Here is a 22,317-nt window from a genome sequence, read left to right as displayed (position 1 = left end):
TTTTTTTTTTTTTTTTTTTTTTTTTTTTTGAGAGGGAGCCTCACTCTGTTGCCCAGGCTGGAGTGCCATGGCAAGATCTTGGCGCACTGCCACCTTTGCCTCCCGGGTTCAAGTGATTCTCCTGCCTCAGCCTCCTGAGTAGCTGGGATTACAGCTGCCTGCCACTGTGCCTGGCTAATTTTTGTATTTTTAGTAGAAACGGGGTTTCACCATATTGGTCAGGCTGGTCTTGAACTCCTGACCTCATGATCCACCCACCTTGGCCTCACAAAGTGCTGGGATTACAGGTGTGAGCCACCATGCCTGGCTGCTTTTTTTTTTTGGCATTATTGATACTCAATGGAGTTTCCTCAATGACCTCACAGATGCGTCCTCCCTCTTCTGCCTCAGTCCTACTTTACTACATGCAGGGACTTTGCTACCGGTTAATACCATCGTCTGGCGTGTTTCTCTTCCAGTGCCCTCATGCCTACATTCTTTAATATTAGCATTATTTAGACCTAGTCAGCTTCTGAGGGTAATCAATATTCCTGATCTGGTTGAGTTGCTTGTACAGATTCCTTTTCACACTAGACCTAAATTATAAGATTTATTGCAAATGATTTCTAGAAAAGAGGAGTTGCTTCGCCAATGTAGAGCTGATTAGGGAAAACTGTATACCAGTATACTTGAGTAGTATGTTTTTAGACTTCCTGGAAACGCTATATACAATGTACTTAAGCCTGGCATGGTGGCTCATGCCTGTAATCCCAGCACTCTGGGAGGCCGAGGCAGGGGGATCACTTGAGGTCAGGAGTTCGAGAACAGCCTGGCCAACATAGCAAAACCCTGTTTCTACTAAAAATACAAAAATTAGCTGGGCATGGTGGCGCACACCTGTAATCCCAGCTGCTCAGGAGGCTGTGGCACAAGAATTGCTTGAACCTGGGAGGTAGAGGTCGCAGTGAACTAAGATAACGCCACTGCACTCTAGCCTGGGCAACAAAGTGAGATTCTGTCTCCAGAAAAAAAAAAAAAAAAAAAAAGAAGGACTTAAGTAATAAGGCTTGTCCCGAGTTAACTCTAAAACTGGGACCAGCCTAACCCCGCAAGACCCTCAGGCTGGCCCAGGGTTCAGCCAGTAGCTGAAATAGACAAGGAAGTCCAGTGTACTCTGGAGCCTCAGGGCTCCCAGGTGCTTTATCCCTTTCCTTTTCTAACCTCTTAGTTTATACTCTATAAAGGGCTTCGTGATTATTTTCCTTTATAGATTTTTAAATTAAACTGTGTCTTACCTTAAGTTATTTCTTAAAACTCAGGATAAGCAGGAATTGTCCGTAGGCTGGCTGTCAAACAGGGGAAGTTCAAGGATGTATGCTAGCTGGCCTCCGCCCCCCACACTTCTTCTCTGATGCCAGAGCTCCCTTTGGATCCAAAGGCTTAGGAGAGAAAGTGGATAGCCCCAGTGTAACCTCAGTACCCTGTGGGCTCAGTGGAGTGGCTGGCTCAAGTTTCCTTCCGTCCCCAAAGACAGGTAGTACTGTGGCCAGGTCCCCCTGACGGCTGAATAGGCAGGCCGCCATAACAACCGTGTCAGCACTGAGTGGTTACATTGAATATTAAAAGCAGAAAGAGCCAGCGCCCTCATACGAAGACGCCAACAACAGCCCACCAAGAGTTTTGCCCAGGCTCTTCCTGGGGCTTGAGGCATAACAAGATAATGAAGGAATTCTTAACAGGACCCATTTAGGATTAAACAAGTTTTATGGGGGTCTGAAGAAAATCCCCAGACCTCCACAAACAAGTTTTACTGGGATCTGAAGGAACTCCCCAAACCTCCATGATTTAGCAGGAAACAAGGGTAATCACTCCAGCACCTGGACCCATCTAGATTAAGGACATTTGCTGAGACTCCAGAGGAAGGTCTTCAGGACTCAGCCCTTAGTTATAGATTAGAAGTTAGTCACTTAAGGCTTTAGATGAATGCACACTTACATGCAGACATATAACTTAGAAGGCATATAAGCTCTGGAAACCTCTGTAATTTTGAGTTGGCTTGGCAATCATTTCCAGGTCTTCTCCTTGTACCCAGTTACAGAAACCAACTCTCTTCTTTCCCAGTTTATCTGCATCTCATTATTGAGCTGAGAGAATAAGCAGCGCGGCTCTGGGTTTGGTCCAGGAACAGTAGTACATGCAGAACAGTTGTTTTGTGAACAAAATCACCTGTAAGTTGGAGATCAGGGTCTTCAGCCTAAATAACCTTGAACATGGCCCATCCTCCTACCCATTTCCCACAGGGGACTGAGAAGCACGGGGGCATGGAATAAGGGGCGCCTTGTCTTCTGAATGTCTTCCTAAGAAACTCTTGGCTGCTTTTTACATAATGCCATGGTTAAGAACATGGCTCTGGAGCCAGACTACCTTCGTTGGATTCCCAACTCCATCACTTAAGAGCTGTGTGACCAGGCTGGGAGCAGTGGCTCATGCATGTAATCCCAGCACTTTGGGAGGCTGAGGGAGGCGGATCACCCAAGGTCGGGAATTGGAGACCAGCCTGACCAACATGGGAAAACCCCGTCTCTACTAAAAAAACAAAAAAAAATTAGCTGGGCATAGTGGTGCATGCCTATAATCCCAGCTACTCGGGAGGCTGAAGCAGGAGAATCGCTTTACCCTGGGAGGCGGAGGTTGTGGTAAGCCAAGATCGCTCCATTGCACTCCAACGTGGGCTACAAGAGCAAAACTCCATCTCAAAATAATAATAAATAAATAAATAAGTAAAATAACATGCTCCTCGATTTAACCATGGGTTTATGTCCCAATAAACCTATGGCAGGTTGAAAATGCATTTAGTGCGCCTAACCAACCTTAAACGTCCTCAGAACACTTACCTTGCCTGCAGTTGGGCAACATCGTCTAACACAAAGCCTATTTTATAATGAAGTGTTGACTATGTCATGTAACTTACTGAATACTGCATTCTAAGTGGAAAACAGAATGGTTGTATGGGGACTCGAATTATTGAATGCATATTGCTTTTGAACCATAGTAAAGTAGAGATATGAATTGAACCATTCTACGGGACCATCTGTATGCAAATAAACCCTAAGTGTTTCATATAATTCAGTTTCACAAACCAGAAACTCAGGCATTGCTGTTCCCTGTTTGTGGACATACAACTTGGTTTTTTAGATATCAAATGTATTTATTTTCTGTTTATTTATTTTGAGATGAAGTCCTGCTCTGTCACCCAGGCTGGAGTGCAGTGGCACGATCTTGGCTCACTGCAACCTCCCTCTCCCGGGTTCAAGTGATTCTCCTGCCTCAGCCTCCCAAAGTAGCTGGGACTACAGGCGCCTGCCACCTCATCTGGCTAATTTTTTAGTACAGACGGGGTTTTACCATGTTGGCCAGGCTGATCTTGAACTCCTGACCTCAGGTGATCCACCTGCCTCGGCCTCCCAAAGTGCTGGGATAACAGGCGTAAACCACCGCGCCTGGCCCAAATGTTTATTTTTATTTATTTATTTTTTTAAATATTTTTTTCTTGAGGCAGGGTCTCACTCTTGTCTCCTAGGCTGGAGTGCAGTGACTCGATCACAGCTCACTGTGGCCTCAACCTTGGGGCCTCAAAGAATCCTCCCACCCTAGCCTCCCCAGTAGCTGAGACTACAGGCATGAACCACCACACCCAGCTAATTTTATTTTTTGTAGAGACAGGGTCTCCCTATGTTGCCCAGGCTGGTCTTGAACTCTTGCACTCAAATGATCCTCCCTCCTCGGTCTCAGAAAGAGCTGGGATTACAGGCATGAGCCACTGCATCCAGCCATTGAATGTATTTTTTATCAATTCTTTTTGTGGCATGACTGCCAGTAAAGAAACCACTCAGTCTGCAAGTGCTGAGTACTAGCAGAATTAGTACCGCCACTGAATTTCCTAGAATCATTGAAAAATTTAATCAAGGAATTATAAGTTGATCTTTCCTAATTTTAGTTTCATTTTGTGTTTTTAATAAAATGAAAGCAAGGGCAAAAAAAAAATTTCCACCACCACGTATATAGCATAGTTACAGTAGTCACTGTCACTAGAGTTCCTATTATGGTGAAATTTACATTCATATTCTCTTTAGGTATTTTGGGAAAATAAAATTTTGAAATGCTTAATAATAACCGGAAGATGTCTATTTCTACTGAGAAAAGTGGTGATTTCCCCCAAAGTCCAATCTAATACAGCATATTTTCTGCTCTTCTATTAAATATAGCATTTTTATGTAGAGTTGCTGTAATTTTTTGAGCTGAAAGTGACAAAAGATTACATAGATGGCATTCGAGAAAATACATTTTGAATGAATATGAGCAAAAAGTCAAGCCTAAAGCAAAAAGGGCTTGGATAAGACAAAAATTAAGATTGTATCACTGCATGTGCTTCATCTGTAAAAGTCTTGTAAGTAATACAGTCACTAAATTCATATAAAAATATGACTAATTTTGAAAGGTTTTTTTGTTTGTTTGTTTGTTTTTCCAGACAGAGTTTCACTCTGTCACCCAGGCTGGAGTGCAGTGGCACCATCACGGCTCACTGCAACTTTCGCCTCCCAGGTTCAAGCAATTCTCTGCCTCAGCCTCCCAAGTAGCTAGGACTACAGGCGTCTGCTACCTACCATGCTCCGCTAATTTTTGTATTTTTAGCAGACACGGGATTGCACCATATTGGCCAAACTGGTCTTGAACTCCTGACCTCGTGGTCCACCCACCTCGGTCTCCCAGAGTGCTGGGATTACAGGTGTGAGCCACCGTTCCTGTCCTGAAAGTATTTTAATACAGTGCGTTCACTAACTTTTTGTTTTTTTCTTAGACAGAGTTTCGCTCTTGTTCTCTTGTTGCCCAGGCTGGAGTGCAATGGCATGATCTGGGCTCACTGCAACTTCCACCTCCCAGGTTTGAGTGATTTTCCTACCTCAGCCTCCTGAGTAGCTGGGATTACAGGAATGCACCACTACGCCCGTCTAATTTTGTATTTTTAGTAGAGACAGGGTTTCTCCATGTTGGTCAGGCTGGTCTCGAACTCCCGACCTCAGGTGATTTACCCACCTTGGCCTCCCAAAGTGCTGGGATTAAAAGGGTGAGCCACCACGCCCAGCCTAACTTTTTTCTTTAATATTTCTTAGAATCTTTTTCCTGTGTAACATATCTATATTCCTGTGTAATATATCACATTATATATATGAATGAATTCTTGGGCTGTATCACATGTCCAACTCACCTCTTTGTTGTAGCTGGTATATTACTAGTATATTGTGCAACAGCGGAGTAGCGCACTTCCCACTAGAATGAATGGCATTAAAGGACAAAGGTTTCACTGAAGCATGGCTTATTTATTGTTTTGCCAAGTGTTCCAAATTTTACATAAATTCGTATAATACTATAAAACTGAACCCGGTGCGGTGGTTTATGCCTGTAATCGCAGCACTTTGGGAGGCCGAGGTACACGGAGCACTTGAGGCCAGGAGTTTGAGACCAGCCTGCAAAACACAGTGAAATCCATCTCTACTAAAAATATAAAAATTTGGCTGGGTGTGGTGGCTCACGCCTGTAATCCCAGCATTTTGGGAGGCCGAAACGGGCAGATCACGAGGTCAGGAGATCGAGACCATCCTGGCTAACACGGTGAAACCCTGTCCGTACTAAAAACACAAAAAATTAGCTGAGCATGGTAATGGGCACCTGCAGTCCCAGCTACTCAGGAGGCTGAGGCAGGAGAATGGCGTGAACCTGGGAGGCGGAGCTTGCAGTGAGCTGAGATCACGCCACTGTACTCCAGCCTGGGCGAAAGAACAAGACTCCGTCGCAAAAAAAAAAAAAAATATAAAAATAAAAATATATATATATATATATATATATATATATATATAAATTAGCTGTGTGGGGTGGTAGTCCCAGCTACTCAGGAGGCTGAGGCAGGAGAATTGCTTGAACCCAGGAGGTCACAGTGAGCCAAGATGGCACCACTGTACTCCAGCCTGGGCGATGCAATGAGACTCCATCTCGAAAAATAAAAGAAAAAAAAAAAAGAATTGCCTTAAAATGCAACATGGGCCTGAGCCTAAGTCAATAACTAAAGATCAAAAGTTTTTAAAAAGTCAACATACTGGCAAAACTCTGATTTTCTTTGATCTGATCAATGTACATGTTGGTATGTACACTGGAAAAAATGCAAACAGCAACGCTAATGCTACTGACATAGTTTCTCCTTTTATCAGGGTAAGAACTGTGTGACTCATGCCTTCATTTAAATCTGGAGCTAAGTTCAAACAACTCTGGGAATTATGATTTCAGAATGCAGTGGGCCTGGCGTGGTGGCTCATGTCTATAATACCAGCACCTCGAGAGGCTGAGGCAGGTGGATCATGAGGTCAAGAGATCGAAACTATTTTGGCCAATAGGGTGAAACCCCATCTACTAAAAATATAAAAATGAGCTGGGTGTGGTGGTGCGTGCCTGTAGTCCCAGCTACTCAGGAGGCTAAGGCAGGAGAATCACTTGAACCTGGGAGGTGGAGGATGCAGTGAGCAGAGTTCACGCCACTGCACTACAGCCTGGTGACAGAGCGAGACTACCTCTCAAAAACAAACAAACAAAAAAGAATACAGTGTAAACACTATAATCTTTAGAATGTTAAGTAATTCAACACAAATCTAAATAGGAGGAGCATTAGACCAACTTTCTTGTTTTTCATAGAAAAGAGTCCATTGGTACTTGTGACTTAGCCTCCTAGGTGTCTTCATTATCTTTTTTTTACTAACCACTAAGGGAACATTAAGGCTACATCTTTCATACTGAAGAAATATATGTCTGAAATTCAGCAAGTCTGTCCATTTTATTTCCATTTTCTATTTCTCCCTATTAAACCTAAGTAAAGCTAAATGTATGTCTAGTAAAAGCATTTATTATAAGATCCTTTTAAATAAAACTTTTAAGTCTATGTTAATTAATCATAGATTTAGCATGATTTTTGCCCAGTATGAAGGATGGATATTTCCAATTAATGTGATGCTTATTTTGAGTTTTCCTTTTTATATGTATGTAAGTGTGTGTGCGTGTGTGTGTGTATATATATATATATATATAATTTTTTTTTTTTTTTTTTTTGAGGCAGAGTCTCACTCTGTCTCCCAAGCTGGAGGGCAATGGAGCAATCTTGGCTCCCTGCAACCTCCACCTCCTGGGTTTCAAGCGATTCTCAAGCCTCAACATCCCAAATAGCTGGGATTGCAGGCACCTGCCACCACGCCCAGTTAATTTTTTTTTTTTTCTTGAGAAGGAGTTTTGCTCATGTTGCCCAGGCTAGAGTGCAATCGCAGTGCTTCCCCCAGCTGTGATCTCAGCTCACTGTAACCTCCACCTCCCAGGTTCAAGCAATTCTCCTGCCTCAGCCTCCCAAGTAGCTGAGATTACAGGCATGTGCCACCACGCCTGGCTAATTTTGTATTTTCAGTAGAGATGGGGTTTCCCCATGTTGGCCAGGCTCGTCTTGAACTCCTGACCTCAGGTCTCCCGACCTCAGTCTCCCAAAGTGCTGGGATTACAGACCCAAGCCACCATGTCCAGCCTTTCCTTGTTATACTTTAATGTACTTCTTGACCTTTTTAACATAATAAGCATTTGTCATTGCGACTGAAACAAAATCATAAAATATTAATTTATTTACAGGATCTGACTTTAATGTGTTTCAGCCAATAGAAATATGTTTTAATAGAAGAATGGATTCAAGGAATCATAGTGAAAATTCTGGACACTTTATTTCGGTTAAATGACTGATATATTTTGTTCATAAAATAAGTAGCTGAGAAAACAAGTACAAGATTATGCCTTTGAAAAACTTGCTATGGAAGTTTGGTGACTAGACGATTACATGAACTAAAATCATACATTTGACTTTCCAAGACTATTAGTGGCCTCCTACACTGCTTTTAAATCCATGATCTCAGTACCATGACAGCCACACGGTGTACATGGAATCTGTGTTAGGCCATCTTCTCACATCGGTTCATCAAAAGATCAGGCACAAGAGTGACCTCACTCAATGAATTGCAGCAATTGGGATTTCTCCAAGCAATTAAGAAGTGAAAAAGAATAAACTATTCCTTCCCAGAAACAAGAAAGGGAAGACAGTGAGAAGCCGGATTTTACATTCCCTTTTTGAGAGAGAGAGAGAGAATGCAGTTTTGAATGGAAGTAATGGAAAGGTGGTGGATATTTTGACAATCTACTGAGCATGTTTTCAGAAATGTGCAAACTATTACCTAGAACTCCAGTATTCGTATATAGCTTTTAGAACATCACCCCATAACTCCAACTCTGTGATTTTACTGATAAAGAAATAACAGTTTTCGGCCGGGTGTGGTGGCTCAGGCCTGTAATCCTGAGAGGTAACAATGTGCTAGCAGCCCTCACTCTCAGCGCCTCCTCGGCCTCCGGCCTGGCGTCCACTCTGGCGGTGCTTGAGGATCCCTTCAGCCCGCCATGGCACCATGGGAGCCCCTCTCTGGGCTAGCTGAGGCCGGAGCCTCCTCCCTCTGCTTGGGGGGAGGTGTGGAGGGAGAGGCGTGGGCGGGAACCAGGGCTGCACTTGTGGACCAGTGTGAGTTCGGGCGGGGGTGGACGCGGGCTTGGCGGGCCCCCGCACACGGAGCGGCCTGCAGGCACCGCCAGCCCAGGGCAGTGAGGGGCTTAGCACTCAGACCAGCAGCTGCGGAGGTTGTGTCTGGACCCCCAGCAGTGCGGGCCTGCCCTGCCGCAGTCAAATTCTCACTGGGCCTTAGCTGCCTCACCGCGAGGCAGGGCTCGGGACCTGCAGCCTGCCGTGTCTGAGCTCCTCCCTCTACAGTGGGCTCTGGTGGGGCCTGGGCCTCCCCCAGGGGCGCTGCCCCCTGCTGCCTGCTCCATGGCGCCTGGTCCCATGGACAGCCCAAGGGCTGAGGAGTGCAGGCGCCGCTGGGGACTGGCGGGCAGTTCCGCCTGCAGCCCAGGTGCAGGATCCACTGGGTGAAGCCAGCTGGGCTCCTGAACTGGATGGGGACTTGGAGAACTTTTGTATCTAGCCAGAGGATCCTATGTGCACCAATCAGCACTCTGTATCTAGCTAACCTAGTGGAGGCTTGAAGTACTAGCACTGTGTGACTCTGTGTCTAGCTCAAGGATTGTAAATGCACAAATCAGTACTCTGTGTCTAGCTCAGGGTTTGCAAATACACCAGTCAGTACTCTGTGTCTAGCTCAAGGTTTGTAAATACACCAATTTGTACTCGGTATCTGGCTAACTCTGTATCCAGCTAACTAGCACTCTGTGACTCTGTCTAGCTCAAGGATTGTAAATGCACCAATCAGCACTCTGTGAAAATGTACCAATCAACTCTCTGTAAAGTGGACCAATCAGCTCTCTGTAAAATGGACCAGTCAGCAGGATGTGGGTGGCGCCAGATAAGGGAATAAAAGCAGGCTGCCCTAACCTGCAGTGGCTAGCTGCCTAGGTCGCCTTCCAGAATGTGTGGGTGTTGTTCTTTTGCTCTTTGCAGTAAATCTTGCTGCTGCTCACTCTTTGGGTTCATGCTGCCTTTATGAGTTGTAACACAGCGAAGGTCTGCAGCTTCACTCCTGAAGCCGGCATGGCCATGAATCCACCGGGTAGAACAAACAACTCTAGGTGTGCTGCATTTAAGAGCTGTAACACTCACCACCAGGTCTGCAGCTTCACTTCTGACAGCAAAACCATGAACCCACCAGAAGGAAGAAGCTCCAGACACATCTGGACGTCTGAAGGAACAAACTCCAGACACACCATCCTTAAGAACTGTAACACCCCAAAGGTCCATGGCTTCATTCTTGAAGTCAGTGAGACCAAGAACCCACCAATTCCGGGCACAATCCTAGCACTTTGGAAGGCCGAGGTGGGTGGATCAGGTCAGGAGATCGAGACCATCTTGGCTAGCACAGTGAAACCCTGTCTCTACTAAAAATACAAAAAATTAGCTGGGCATGGTGGCGGACACCTGTAGTCCCAGCTGCTCAGGAGGCTGAGACAAGAGAATAGTGTGAACCCAGGAGGCGGCGCCACTGCACTCCAGCCTAGGCAACAGTGAGACTCCCTCTCAAAAAAAAGAAAAAAATTAGCTGGGTATGGTGGTACATGCCTGTAATCCCAGCTACTCGGGAGGCTGAGGCACAAGAATTGCTTGAGCTTGGGAGGCAGAGACTGCACTGAGTTGAGATTGCACCACTACACTCCAGTCCGGGCAATAGAGTGAGACCCTCTCTCTGAATCAATCAATCAATCACCCATCAACCTCATAGCTCAGGAGGAGTAAGTCTGAGGCGTATGTTTTACACTGGTTCTGGGAACTTCTCCAGTAGGAGTTAAGCTTCGATTACCTGCCACAATATCTGACTGGATAACATACTCTGTTGGGTTCCTCCCTGCCTTGCTGCCTCTTCCACCAGTTACCTACGGTTCTTTTCCTCCTGAATAACCTCCTTGTACTTGAAGCCTTATCCCAGGATTGGCCTCTAGGTTCCCCTACCTAAGACAATATAATTTCAATGTTGCCTGGAATCTCTACAGAAATAGCCTGGGTGTTGATGAGCAAGGAAGGCAGTACTAACCTTTAAGCCTTAAGAAGGCCCCTGCTCAAACATCAGTGAGTATTGAGTGCTTTGAGATGAGCTAGATAACAGATCCTTTTCATTTTAACTACTTCTTCACTGATAAGCTCGTTTTGGCATCATTTCCAAGTTCTGACCTTTAAATAGATTTTTGTCTTTTTTGATTTTGTTTTTTTGAGACAGGGTCTCACTCTGTTACCCAGACTGGAGTGCAGTAGCACAGTCATGGCTCATGGCAGCCTCAACCTCCTGGGCTTAAGCAATCCTCTGAAGAGGAAATTAATGAATTTTACAATATGTAAGGCCAGAAAATCAACTTTCCCCTCAGGGCATAGTATAATGTAGCACCCCAGTAGTCTAAGTTAGAGAATACTAACAACCTGTTTTTCCTTCTGTGCTTAGAGAACCTTATCTCTTCCCACTAGTTTCACATTGCTTGAGGCTCAATGAATTCCTGCTTCACCTCCCTAGTGCAGCTGCAAAGTTACAAAGTTGATACAGAAACATGGTTTCCCAGGGATGTAGAACATGTAGTATAGATAAATGTAAAAGACTGATCAACTGCCTTTGTTCTGGCTTCTGTAAGTATGCTTTCTGTATCAGGTAGCTCCCAGCCACCGACTGCTTAAAAGTTGGCTGCTTTCTTGTCTGGTGCTTAGACTTTCTGGACCCTAGTCCTGCTGAGCCAGTGATCACCTTAATAATAAAGGGCTCTCCTGAAATCTGCTTGGTCTCTCCTGTTTCTGATTTTCCTGTTAGATTTCTGGGGGCTTGTCCAGGATTGGAGATGGCAGGTTTTTATCTCCTTTGCCCCTGGGCTAGAGCAGCAGGATGCGGGAGACTTGGGACCCTTGGCACCAGAGGGTAAGACTTAGCCCAGAAGGAGAATGGCTCTCCGGTGTCTTGGAGCCTTCCCCTGACAGTGCAAATAGAACTGACTTGGGAGTTGCAGGATAGTCACAGGAGCAGAGTATAGGCAGACTACTGAACCGCAGTAAGGTTGGACCCTAGCCCATCCCATAAGGACAGAAAGGGAGCTTGATCACCATCCAGGGAACGACCACTAATCCAGCCCAGAGTGGCTAGGGGTAGCAGGAGTGGCCTGCCCATTCAGATGAAACTCATGTCCCCACTAACAAGTGAAAGTGGCTTATTGAATCTGGAGACAGCAACCGGGAGTGGTGTGTGTATATGTGTGAATATGGGAGCCTAACTAGGCTCACCTGGGACACGAGAGAGGCTCATTTTGTCCAATGAGGAATCCTGGGGCAAGGGAGGTGTGTGAAAGTATGTGACAGAGACAGTCTTGGGAGAGGCCAACGTGGGGAGTGATGTGGGGAGGTGCAGCTCTCTTAGCGCAGACTGTGTCCTCCAAGGCAAGTGTGGGATGAGCCAGACGTAGGTCACTGTGTAAGGCTGACAGGATTAGCTTCATAGCTTCACAGCAGTAGCTGACTGTGATCTGGCCAATCAACGTCTGAACCTCCCTTAATAGGTCCCAGTCTGGTGAATCCAAGAGTGAAATTGAGAGTGAAAGTGTGCCATGAGGGAGGAAATGGGAGGAAAAGCGTCAAAGCCAACTCTATTACCATGTATGTTGAAGAACTTTAGAAAAGGCTTTGACGGTGATTGTGGAATGAAGTTAACACCACAGAGGCTAAGAACGCTTTGTGAAATTGACTGGCCCTCCTTTAATGTAGGGTGGCCAGCCAAGGGAACCACGGATAGGAAAATAATTGGCCAAGTGTTTCAAGTGGTCACCAGACAACAGCCTGGGCACCTTGATCAGTTTCCATACATAGACTCCTGGCTGAGCATGATTCAGACCCATCTGAAATGGCTACAGGCCTGTTTTAAATGTTATTGTAAGACTCTAGTGGCTGGTACAAACAAGGAACAATAGAAACTGACCCAGGCTGGGACTCAAATCAGGCCCAAGGGCTGCTGAACTTGCTGAGATACCAAGACACTCTGATCCAAAAAATAAAGGCAGACAAAGTACTTGATCGCAGCCCTGGTTGAAAGGCTAGATTTGCAAGAGGACGTGGACGTGTTTGTGGGCGTGGTCGTGGTAGAGGACAAGCTAGGCCAGGTCAGGAGACCAGGACAGGTCAGGAAGGTCGGCCTAGACTAAAGAGAGATCAATGTTCAAGATGCAAGCAGACAGGACATTGGAAAGATGAATGTCCAGAGAAAGAAAAGGATAAGGATAACATCCATAGACAATGACTGGACAGCCACTGGGCAAGACATAGCAGGATCCGATATGGATCTAATTAGGCTGATAGGAGCCAATGACTACCTTGAGGACTGAAAGAGACCGGACTTCATCTCATTAAACCCTGATGAGGCTATGGTCTCAATGGTAGTAAGGGGCTGAAAAATAGACTTATAGTAGACACAAATGCTGAACACTTGGTTGTGATTCAAACAATTGGGCCATTATCAAAAGATTATGCTAATATTATCGGGGCCACAGGTATCACAGAAAAGACACCCTTTTGAAATCAAAGAGATGTATGATTGGAGACCGAGAAGTCCAACATAAGTTCTTATATTTGCCAAACTGCCCAGTGCCATTATTAGGAAGAGACTTATTACAAAAGCTGCAGGCTCAGATCTCCTTTACACCGAGTGGAGATATGACCTTAAGCCTAACGCAAAGAAAGGCTATAGTGCCAACTCTTACAGTACCCAAGGCAGAAGAGTGGAGACTTTATGAAAGTAGTTGCCAGAAGTGTAAAAAGGAGTACAGCACAACTGAGAAAGAAAAACTATTCACAGACTTACTTCTTAAGTTACCAGGAGTCTGGGCAGAGGACAATCCCCCAGGGTTAGCAGTACATCAAGCACCTGTCATAGCAGAGCTACTATGAGGAACCTACCCGGTGCAAATCTGTCAGTATCCCATTCCCATGGAGGTTCACCAAGGCATTGCAAAGCACTTAAAATGACTCCTTAAATTTGTAATAATAGAGAGATGTCTCTCCTCATGGAATACCCTCCTATTGCTAGTGTTAAAACCTTCTGGCGACTACCGGCCTCTACAAGACTTAAGGCAGTCAACAAAGTGGCAGCCATACTGCATGCTATTCTACCTAACCCGTACACCCTGCTTGGACAAATAAATACCTGCTAGTGCTGCTTGGTTCACATGCTTGGACATTAAAGATGCATTCTTCTGCATCAGATTGGCCCCTGTAAGCCGAGGCATTTGCCTTTGAGTGAGGCCCATCTCAGTATACCCCAAGGATTTAAAAATTCCCCAACTATCTTTGAAGAAGCACTAGCCTCAGACTTAAAGGCTTTCACGCCACCTAGTGACCGATGTGTCTTAATGCAATCTGTAGATAATTCATTGCTAGCCACACCCACCAGAAAAGAAGGTATCCAAGGAACAAAGAGCCTCCTTCGAGGGCTGTGGAAAGCTGGCTATAAAGTATCTAAGGAAAAGGCACAGATCTGTAGCCAAGGAGTCTGGTATCTTGGCTTTTACATCTCCCAAGGTCACGTGAGCTTAGGCAGGAGTGAAAAGAGACTGTCTGTAGCATTCCTCTGCCAGACACAGGGCGGCAAGTCTAGGAATTCCTATGGTCTGCTGGTTTCTGCCGCATCTGGATCCCCAAGTATTGGCTCCTAGCAAAACCTTTATATGCGGCGACGAAATCAGGGGAAAAGGAGCTCCTCCTCTGGGAAAAAGAACAGGATATGGCTTTCAAGAAAAGCAAGAAGGCCTTAATCCAGGCACCAGCACTAGGGCTGCCAGACATGACAAAGCCCTTTGACCTGTACATTCATGAAAGAAAGAGGATGGCCACAGGAGTCTTGGTGCAAATGCTAGTGTCATGGTGGCGACCTGTAACATATCTGTCCCAACAACTGAACTTGTTGGCCGCAGGATGGCTGCCCTGTTTCAAGGCGTTGGCTGCCACTTCTCTGTTAGCTGAGAATGCTAACAAGCTCACTTTTGGACAGAAGTTAATAATTCGGGTGCCCCATACAGTTGTCACCTTAATGGAACAGAGAGAACACCGTTGGCTCTCTAACCCTAGAATGCTGAGATACCAAGGGCTGCTATGTGAAAATCCACACGTCACCTTAGAGACTGCCAACACCCTAAATCCGGCCACACTGCTGCCAATAGAATATGCAGAGCACGGGAAGCCCCCGTTGAGTACCCCATGGTATCACTGCCGTGTAGAAACAGTAGATGAAGTACTCTCAAGCTGGCAAGACCTAAAAGACCAGCCCCTAAAGGACCTGGACATAGAGTATTGCACTGATGGAAGTAGCTTCATGTCCGAAGGTATCAGAAAGGCCGGATATGCAGCAGTCACATTCAGCTCAGTGGCCAAGGCCCGCCCCCTACCGGTAGGAACCTCGGGGCAGAAAGCAGAACTAACAACTGTCACAACAGTGCTACTTCTAGCAAAGGGAAAGTCAGTGAATATCTATACTGACTCAGGATATGCTTTTGTCACCTTGCATGCTCATGAAGCTATTTGCAAAGAAAGAGGACTGTTAACTACTGAAGAAAAACAAATAAAGAACAAAAAGGAAATAGAGCCGCTCCTAGAGGCTGTATAGGCTCCAAAGGAAGCAGCAATCATCCACTGTAAGGGACATCAAACGGGAGAAAGTGATGAGGCTATAGGAAACAGAAAAGCAGACAAGGAAGCAAAAAGGGCTGCAAGGGCACAAATAACAAAGAGAAGAGATTTATGCTATGCCCTTATTAGAGCCTCCCCTTGCAGAGACTCCTAACTACTCATCCAATGAGAAAGCATGGTTCACGCAGGAAAATGGGAGTTATCAAAAAGGAGGCTGGTGGAAGTTTTCAGATAGGAGGCTTGCCATTCCAGAAGCCATTGCCCCCGATTTATAAAGCAGTTTCACCAAGGAACACACATGGGAAAGACAACGTTAGAAATTCTCGTAGGGCGGTATTTCTGTCTGCCACGCCTAAGTGCCTCGAGCTGGCTGCGAGCAGTGTGTTACTTGCACCCAGAATAACCTAAGGCAAGGGCCTACTCGGGCCCCCAGGAATTCAGGAAACAGGAGCAGTGCCACGTGAAAACCTATTTGTAGACTTGACCGAATTGATTCGGGCTGGAGGCTATGGGTATGTGTTAGTGTTTGTCTGCACCTTTTCAGGATAGGTGGAGGCATTCCCGACCAGGACAGAAAAGGCACGAGAAGTAACCAGGATATTATTAAAAAACATTATTCCTAGATTTGAACTGCCTCTAACTTTAGACTCGGACAACAGACCAGCTTTTGTGGCAGAAGTAATATAGCAACTAACACATATGTTAAAGATTAAATAGAAACTGCATACAGTCTATCACCCACAAAGTTCTGGAAAAGTTGAAAAGATGAGTCGGACACTGAAACAACTGTTGAAGAAGTTTTGCCAAGAGACTCATTTGCAGTAGGATCAGGTATTGTCCATGGTCCTTCTCCGAGTCAGGTGTACCCCTATTAAATTAACCAGGTATTCACCCTATGAAATAGTATACGGCTGACCACTGCCACTTATAGCTCAGGTAAAAGGAAATTTAAAGGAAATTGGAGAACTGACCCTAAACACAAATGCAAGCCTGAAACCTGCAGCCTCAGTCCAAGACAAATGGACAAATCAGCAAGACCCACAAAATCCAACTTGACTGATCTTGCAGAAAGACCAAGGTGCATCAGAAAAGGATGACTGCCCTGCTCCGACCATACCGGAGGCTGCTCGGTCCACGCATGGCTGAAGTTTGAGGAAACACCAAGCCGTGCCCTAGTCACATAACCAGAAGCTGACTAGTCTACGCATGGCCAAAGCCCAAGGAAGATGGTGCCAGATAAGTACATGTGGATAGAATTGGCCAGTGTAGTTATTCTTTTGCTTGTAATAATTGTCTTACTGTCATGTTACCTTTGCAATTGCTGTCAAACCTGCTGCCCAAGAGGATGCCTGTGCATAGTCTAAAGCTGATTGTACTAGCAGTAAAAATGCTAACAGCTATCCAAGAAAACCAAGATAGTTGCCATCACTGCATGATAGAAGCTTAGTCTAGGGAAAATATAACTAAGACTCTGTTATATCAAACTTATTATGAGTGTAGAGAAGCTCCCCTGAGGACATGTGTTTATAATCAAACCAGCTTCCTCTGTCTGTGACCCAGGAAATAGGCAACCTGAAGCCTATTATGACCCAGCCTCCTACCCTATAACTTCTGGTATGAAATTCAAATAAGGAAACCTTTGTTACCCTCATATGCCAATCCTAAAGATGTTAGAACTAGGAAACTCACAAGCAAAACACAGGTATTCCCTATTCACATAAAGGACCTGTTTCTACATATTTTGATGCCTGTCAGGCTGCACACCTCAGCAACCTGAACAATCTAGGAGAAGTCTGCAAGAACTTCAGACACAAAAGAGTCAGCAGTAAGGCTGCCAAGATCATGATAGGAGAACCAGAAAAAGAATGTCCTCATTGTAACATTCCTTAGACCATGCATGAGTTCAACCAACACCTATATAGAAGGAAAGTGGCTCTGCTTGCCAGTCAAGAAGCAAAACTTGGTTGTACGATTAAAACATTCAACCCCCTTAATCTGACCATATTAAAGCTAAACGTGCCTTTTTGGACTAAAGGACATCAAGGAAAGCTAAGCTTTAATCGAGAAAGAGCAAACCTAGGTATTCCATTGGTCATTATTAAAAAGACTTAACAAGCTAAAATTCAAGTCAGTCCAATGTCACAATTCAGATTTTTCAAGTCCTCCAGTAAACATTTTAACCCCAAGGAGCCAAAAGTTCAAATTCCACCAATGTCACTGAGACCCTATTCGCTCAGCTAGCTAAAAGTGTTGCTACTAATTTTGGAGTCACTTCATTTTATGTATGTGGAGGTACCAGTATAGGTGACCAATAGCCCTGGGAGGCTAGAAAACTAATACCACAAGACAATTTTATCATACCAGAATTTGTTGCAAAGTTCAATACAAACCCAAGTGTGTGGCTATTAAAAATCCCTATCATTAGAAGATACTGCAAAGCACTATAGGGAAAAGACTTTCAGACTCCAGTAAGAGATACAATCTGTCTAGGTCAACAATATTTTCAAGAGTCTAAGAACAAGACACAGTGGAGAAGCTTCATAGACAATTCCTCTGTGCCAGATTTTAACCCTCTCTCTCAGTTTCCAGCGCTAGATCAATGGTGGTATTAACTAGACGCTCGAAATGTTTGGAGAGCACCAGCCAGGTTATACTGAATCTGTAGGACAAAAGCCTGTCAACTGTTGCCCAAGAAGTGGACCGGAGCCTGTGTGTTAGGAACAATAAGACTGTCCTTCTTCTTGCTCCTAGACCACGGTCCGCTTGGCAACAGGCATCTTCCCAGACGCTGGCATTACTGCTAGACCAAGGAGCCCTCTAGTGGCCCTGCCTGGGCATAACAGAAGGCTTGCACTCCTGTCTTCTGGTCACTTCTCACTATGTCCCCTCAGCTCCTATCTCTGTATGGCCTGGTTTTTCCTAGGTTATGAATGTAGAATGAGGGTTATTATAATACTGGAGTAAAAAGTAATTGCTACAAATTAATGATTAATGATATTCGTATATAATCATATCTGTGATCTATATCTAGTATAACCATTCTTATTTTATATATTTTATTAGACTGGAACAGCTCATGCCCCTCGATCTTTTGCCTCGGCACCCGGGTGGCTTGCCGCCCACATTCCTGTTTTTCCTTCTCTGCTCAGGGAGACTTATCTGTTCTCACTAGTTTCACATTCTTTGTGGCTCAGTGAGTTCCTGCTTCACCTCCCTAGGGTGGCTGCAAAGTTCAAAGTTGATACAGAAACATGGTTTCCCAGGAATGTAGAACATGTAGTATAGATAAATGTAAAAGACTGATCAACTGCCTTTGTTCTGGCTTCTTTAAGTACGCTTCCTGCATCAGGTAGCTCCTGGCTACTGACTGCTTAAAAGGTGGCTGCTTTCTTTGTCTGGTGCTCAGACTTTCTGGACCCTAGTCCTACTGAGCCAGTGATCACCTTAATAATGAAGGGCTCTCCTGAACTCTGCTCGGTCTCTCCCATCTCCGGTTGTCCTACTACCCTCCCACCTCAGCCTCTCATGGAGCTGGGACTAAAGGCACATGTCACCATGCCTGGCTAATTTCTTTTGTATTTTTTGTAGATACGCGGTTCTGCTATGAACTCAAGTGATCCACTCACCCTGGCCTCCCAAAGTGCTGGGATTATGGCATGGGCCACTGCACCAGGCCTAAATAGATTTTTGGATAGGGGCTCATATCTGTCAATTCATTCAACTTTAGCTCCCATTTTCCAGAACCACTGTCTTCACCCTGAAACTCCATTAGTTTTCCCAAATCAAACTCATGCCTCTTCAACTGCTTTTTCCTTTCTTATACACATCATAAAAAGGATATGTAGATTGGCAAGCTGCTTTTATGCCTTTCCCAATACAGTCTGGAATTGCCTTATTTACCAATTCCCTCAGGTCTCTCTGGTCAAGATTTTTATCATCTTCTTCCTGATTTGGCAGATGTTATGTTTTAAATGTGTCCCCCAAAGTTCATATATTGGAAATTTATCCCCCAGGGTAACAGCGTTGAGAGGAAGGGACTAATAGGAGGCAATAAATATCATTATAACAAGATTGGGTTTGTTATCATAGGAGTGAACTTGTTATAAAAGTTACTTCGGCTGGGTGCGGTGGTTCAAGCCTGTAATCCCAGCACTTTGGGAGGCCGAGACTAGTGGACCACGAGGTCAGGAGATCGAGACCATCCTGGCTAACACGGTGAAACCCCGTCTCTACTAAAAAATACAAAAAAAAAAAAAAAAAAAAAACTAGCCGGACGAGGTGGCAGGCGCCTGTAGACCCAGCTACTCAGGAGGCTGAGGCAGGAGAGGGGCGTAAACCCAGGAGGCGGAGCTTGCAGTGAGCTGAGATCCGGCCACTGCACTCCAGCCTGGGCGACAGAGCAAGCCTCCCTCTCAAAAAATAAATAAATAAATAAAAATAAAAGTGACTTCAGGGCCGGGTGCACTGGCTCATGTCTGTAATCCCAGCATCTTAGGAGGCCGAGGCGGGTGGATCACCTGAGGTCAGGAGTTCAAGACCAGCCTGGTCAACATGGTGAAACCTGTCTCTACTGAAAATACAGAAATTAGCTGGGCTTGGTGGAAGGCACCTGTAATCCCAGCTACTCGGGAGGCTGAGGCAGGAGAATCGCTTGAACCTGGGAGGCGGAGGTTGCAGTGAGCCAAGATTGAGCCATTGCACTCCAGCCTGAGGGACAAGAGCAAGATTTCGTCTCGGAAAAAATAAAAGGGAGTTCAAGCTGGGCATGGTGGCTCACGCCTGTAATTCCAGTGTGTCCGGAATTGGTGGGTTCTTGCTTGGTCTCGCTGACTTCAAGAATGAAGCCGCCGACCCTCACGATGAGTGTTACAGTTCTTAAAGATGGTGTGTCTGGAGTTTGTTCCTTCAGACGTTCAGATGTGTCTGCAGTTTCTTCCTTCTGGTGGGTTCGTGGTCTCACTGACTTCAGGAGTAAAGCTGCAGACCTTCACTGTGAGCATTACAGCTCTTAAAGGCGGCACGTCTGGAGTTGTTCATTCTTCCTGGTGGGCTTGGGGTCTTGCTGGCTTCAGGAGTGAAGCTACAGACCTTCATGGTGAGTGTTAAAATTCATAAAGATGGCGTGAACCCAAAGAGTGAGCAGCAGCAAGATTTATTGTAAAGAGCGAAAGAACAAAGCTTCCACAGTGTGGAAGGGGACCCAGCGAGTTGCCACTGCTGGCTCAGGCAGCCTGCTTTTATTCCCTTATCTGAACCCCACCCACATCCTGCTGATTGGTCCATTTTACAGAGAGTTGATTGGTCCATTTTGACAGAGTCCTGATTGGTGCATTTACAATCCATGAGCTAGACACAGAGTGCGGATTTCCAATCCTTTAGCTAGACATAAAAGTTCTCCAAGTCCCCACCAGATTTGCTAGACACAGAGCACAGATCGGTGCATATACAAACCTTGAGCTAGACACAGAGCACTGATTCGTGCATTTACAATCCTGCAGCTAGACATAAAAGTTCTCCAAATCCCCACCTGACTCAGGAGCACAGCTGGCTTCACCTAGTGGATGCCACGCCAGGGCTGCGGGCAGAGCTGCCCACCAGTCCCATGCTGCAAGCCCGCACTCCTCAGCCTTTGGGCGGTGGATGGGACTGGGTGCCGCGGTGCAGGGGTCAGTGCCCATCCGGGAGGCTCAGGCCGTGCGGGAGCCCATGGAGAGGGCGGGGCTCAGGCATGGTGGGCTGCAGGTCCCAAGCCCTGCCCTGCAGGGAGGCGGCTGAGGCCCAGCGAGAAATCGAGCATGGCGTCATCGGGCCAGCAGTGCTGGGGGACCCGGCGCACCCGCCGCAGCTGCTGACCCAGGTGCTAAGCCTCTCACTGCCCAAAGCTGGCAGTGCCTGCTGGCTACTCCAAGTGCAGGGCCTGCTGAGCCCATGCCCACCTGGCACTTGCACTGGCCCACGAGCACCACATGCAGCCCCGCGAGCACCACATGCAGCCCCACTTCCCACCTGCTCATCTCCCTCCACACCTCCCCGCAAGTAGAGGGAGCTGGCTCCAGACTCAACCAGTCCAGAGAGGGGCTCCCACAGTGCAGCAGTGGGTTGAAGGGTTCCTCAAGTGCACCAAGAGCAAGTGAGTGCTGCTAGTACGTTGTCACCTCTCACAAACTCTTTGAGAGCCCAAGGTGGGTGGATCACCTGAGTTCAGAAGTTCTGGCCAACATAACAGAGGTGGAGGTTGCCATGAGCTGAGATTGCGCCACTGCACTCCTGCCTGGGTGACAAAGCAAGACTCCATCTCAAAAAACAAACAAACAAAAAAAGACTTCAGTCCCTTCTTGCTCATGCTATTGTGCTCTCTTGCCCCCTGCCTTCCTTTATGGGATCAGATGCAGCACAAAAGCCCTCACCAGATTCCAGTGTCATGCTCTTGGACTTCCCAGCCTCCAGAACCATGAGCCAAATAAATTTGTATTGTTTATACATTATCCCCTCACACGTATTCTGTCATGGTGACAAACTAAGTAACAGACTAAGACAGTAGACTAAGACAGCAGTCTTCTATATCTGATGATACTAAACCCACTGTAATAGGCAGAATAATTGCCCCCCAAAGATGTCCACGTCCTCATCCCTGGAACCTGCGAATATGTTACCTTGTGTGACAAAATAAACCTTACAGATGTAATTAGGTTAAATATCTTGAGATGCAGAGATTATACTGGATTTTCAGGGTGGGTTCACTGTAATCATAAGGGTTCTCCTAAAAGGGCACTGGATGAGTCAGAGTTAGAGAAAGTTACGTGATCATGAAAGCTAATGTCTGAGTGATGCGAGGAAGGAGCCACGCTGGAGAAAGCAGAAAGCCTCTTGAATCTGGAAAGGACAGGATAACAGATTCTCTGCCTAGACTTTCCAGAAGAAACCACACCTTGTTTTTACCAAATAAGACCCGTTTCAGACTTCTGGCCTCCAGAACTGTAACAGAATAAACTAATGTCATTTTCCACTACTTGGTTTGTGCTCATTTATTAAAGCAGCAGTAAGAAGGACACCTACACAGATCAGAT

At 45.8% G+C, this 22,317-nt stretch overlaps 1 protein-coding gene across 1 annotated transcript in view; it reads right to left on the bottom strand.

Annotated features, from left to right (window-relative positions):
- ACBD7 (acyl-CoA binding domain containing 7) overlaps positions 1–22,317 on the bottom strand; it is a 35,091-nt gene that overhangs the window by 1,990 nt on the left and 10,784 nt on the right. The gene's annotated exons all lie outside the window — the stretch shown is intronic.

The sequence above is a fragment of the Theropithecus gelada genome, chromosome 9 (genome assembly GCF_003255815.1).
Source record: "Theropithecus gelada isolate Dixy chromosome 9, Tgel_1.0, whole genome shotgun sequence".
In the NCBI taxonomy this organism is placed as follows: Eukaryota; Metazoa; Chordata; class Mammalia; order Primates; family Cercopithecidae; genus Theropithecus; species Theropithecus gelada.
The sequence above is the reverse complement of the archived record's forward strand: the minus strand, read 5'-3'. Positions and strand labels throughout refer to the sequence as shown.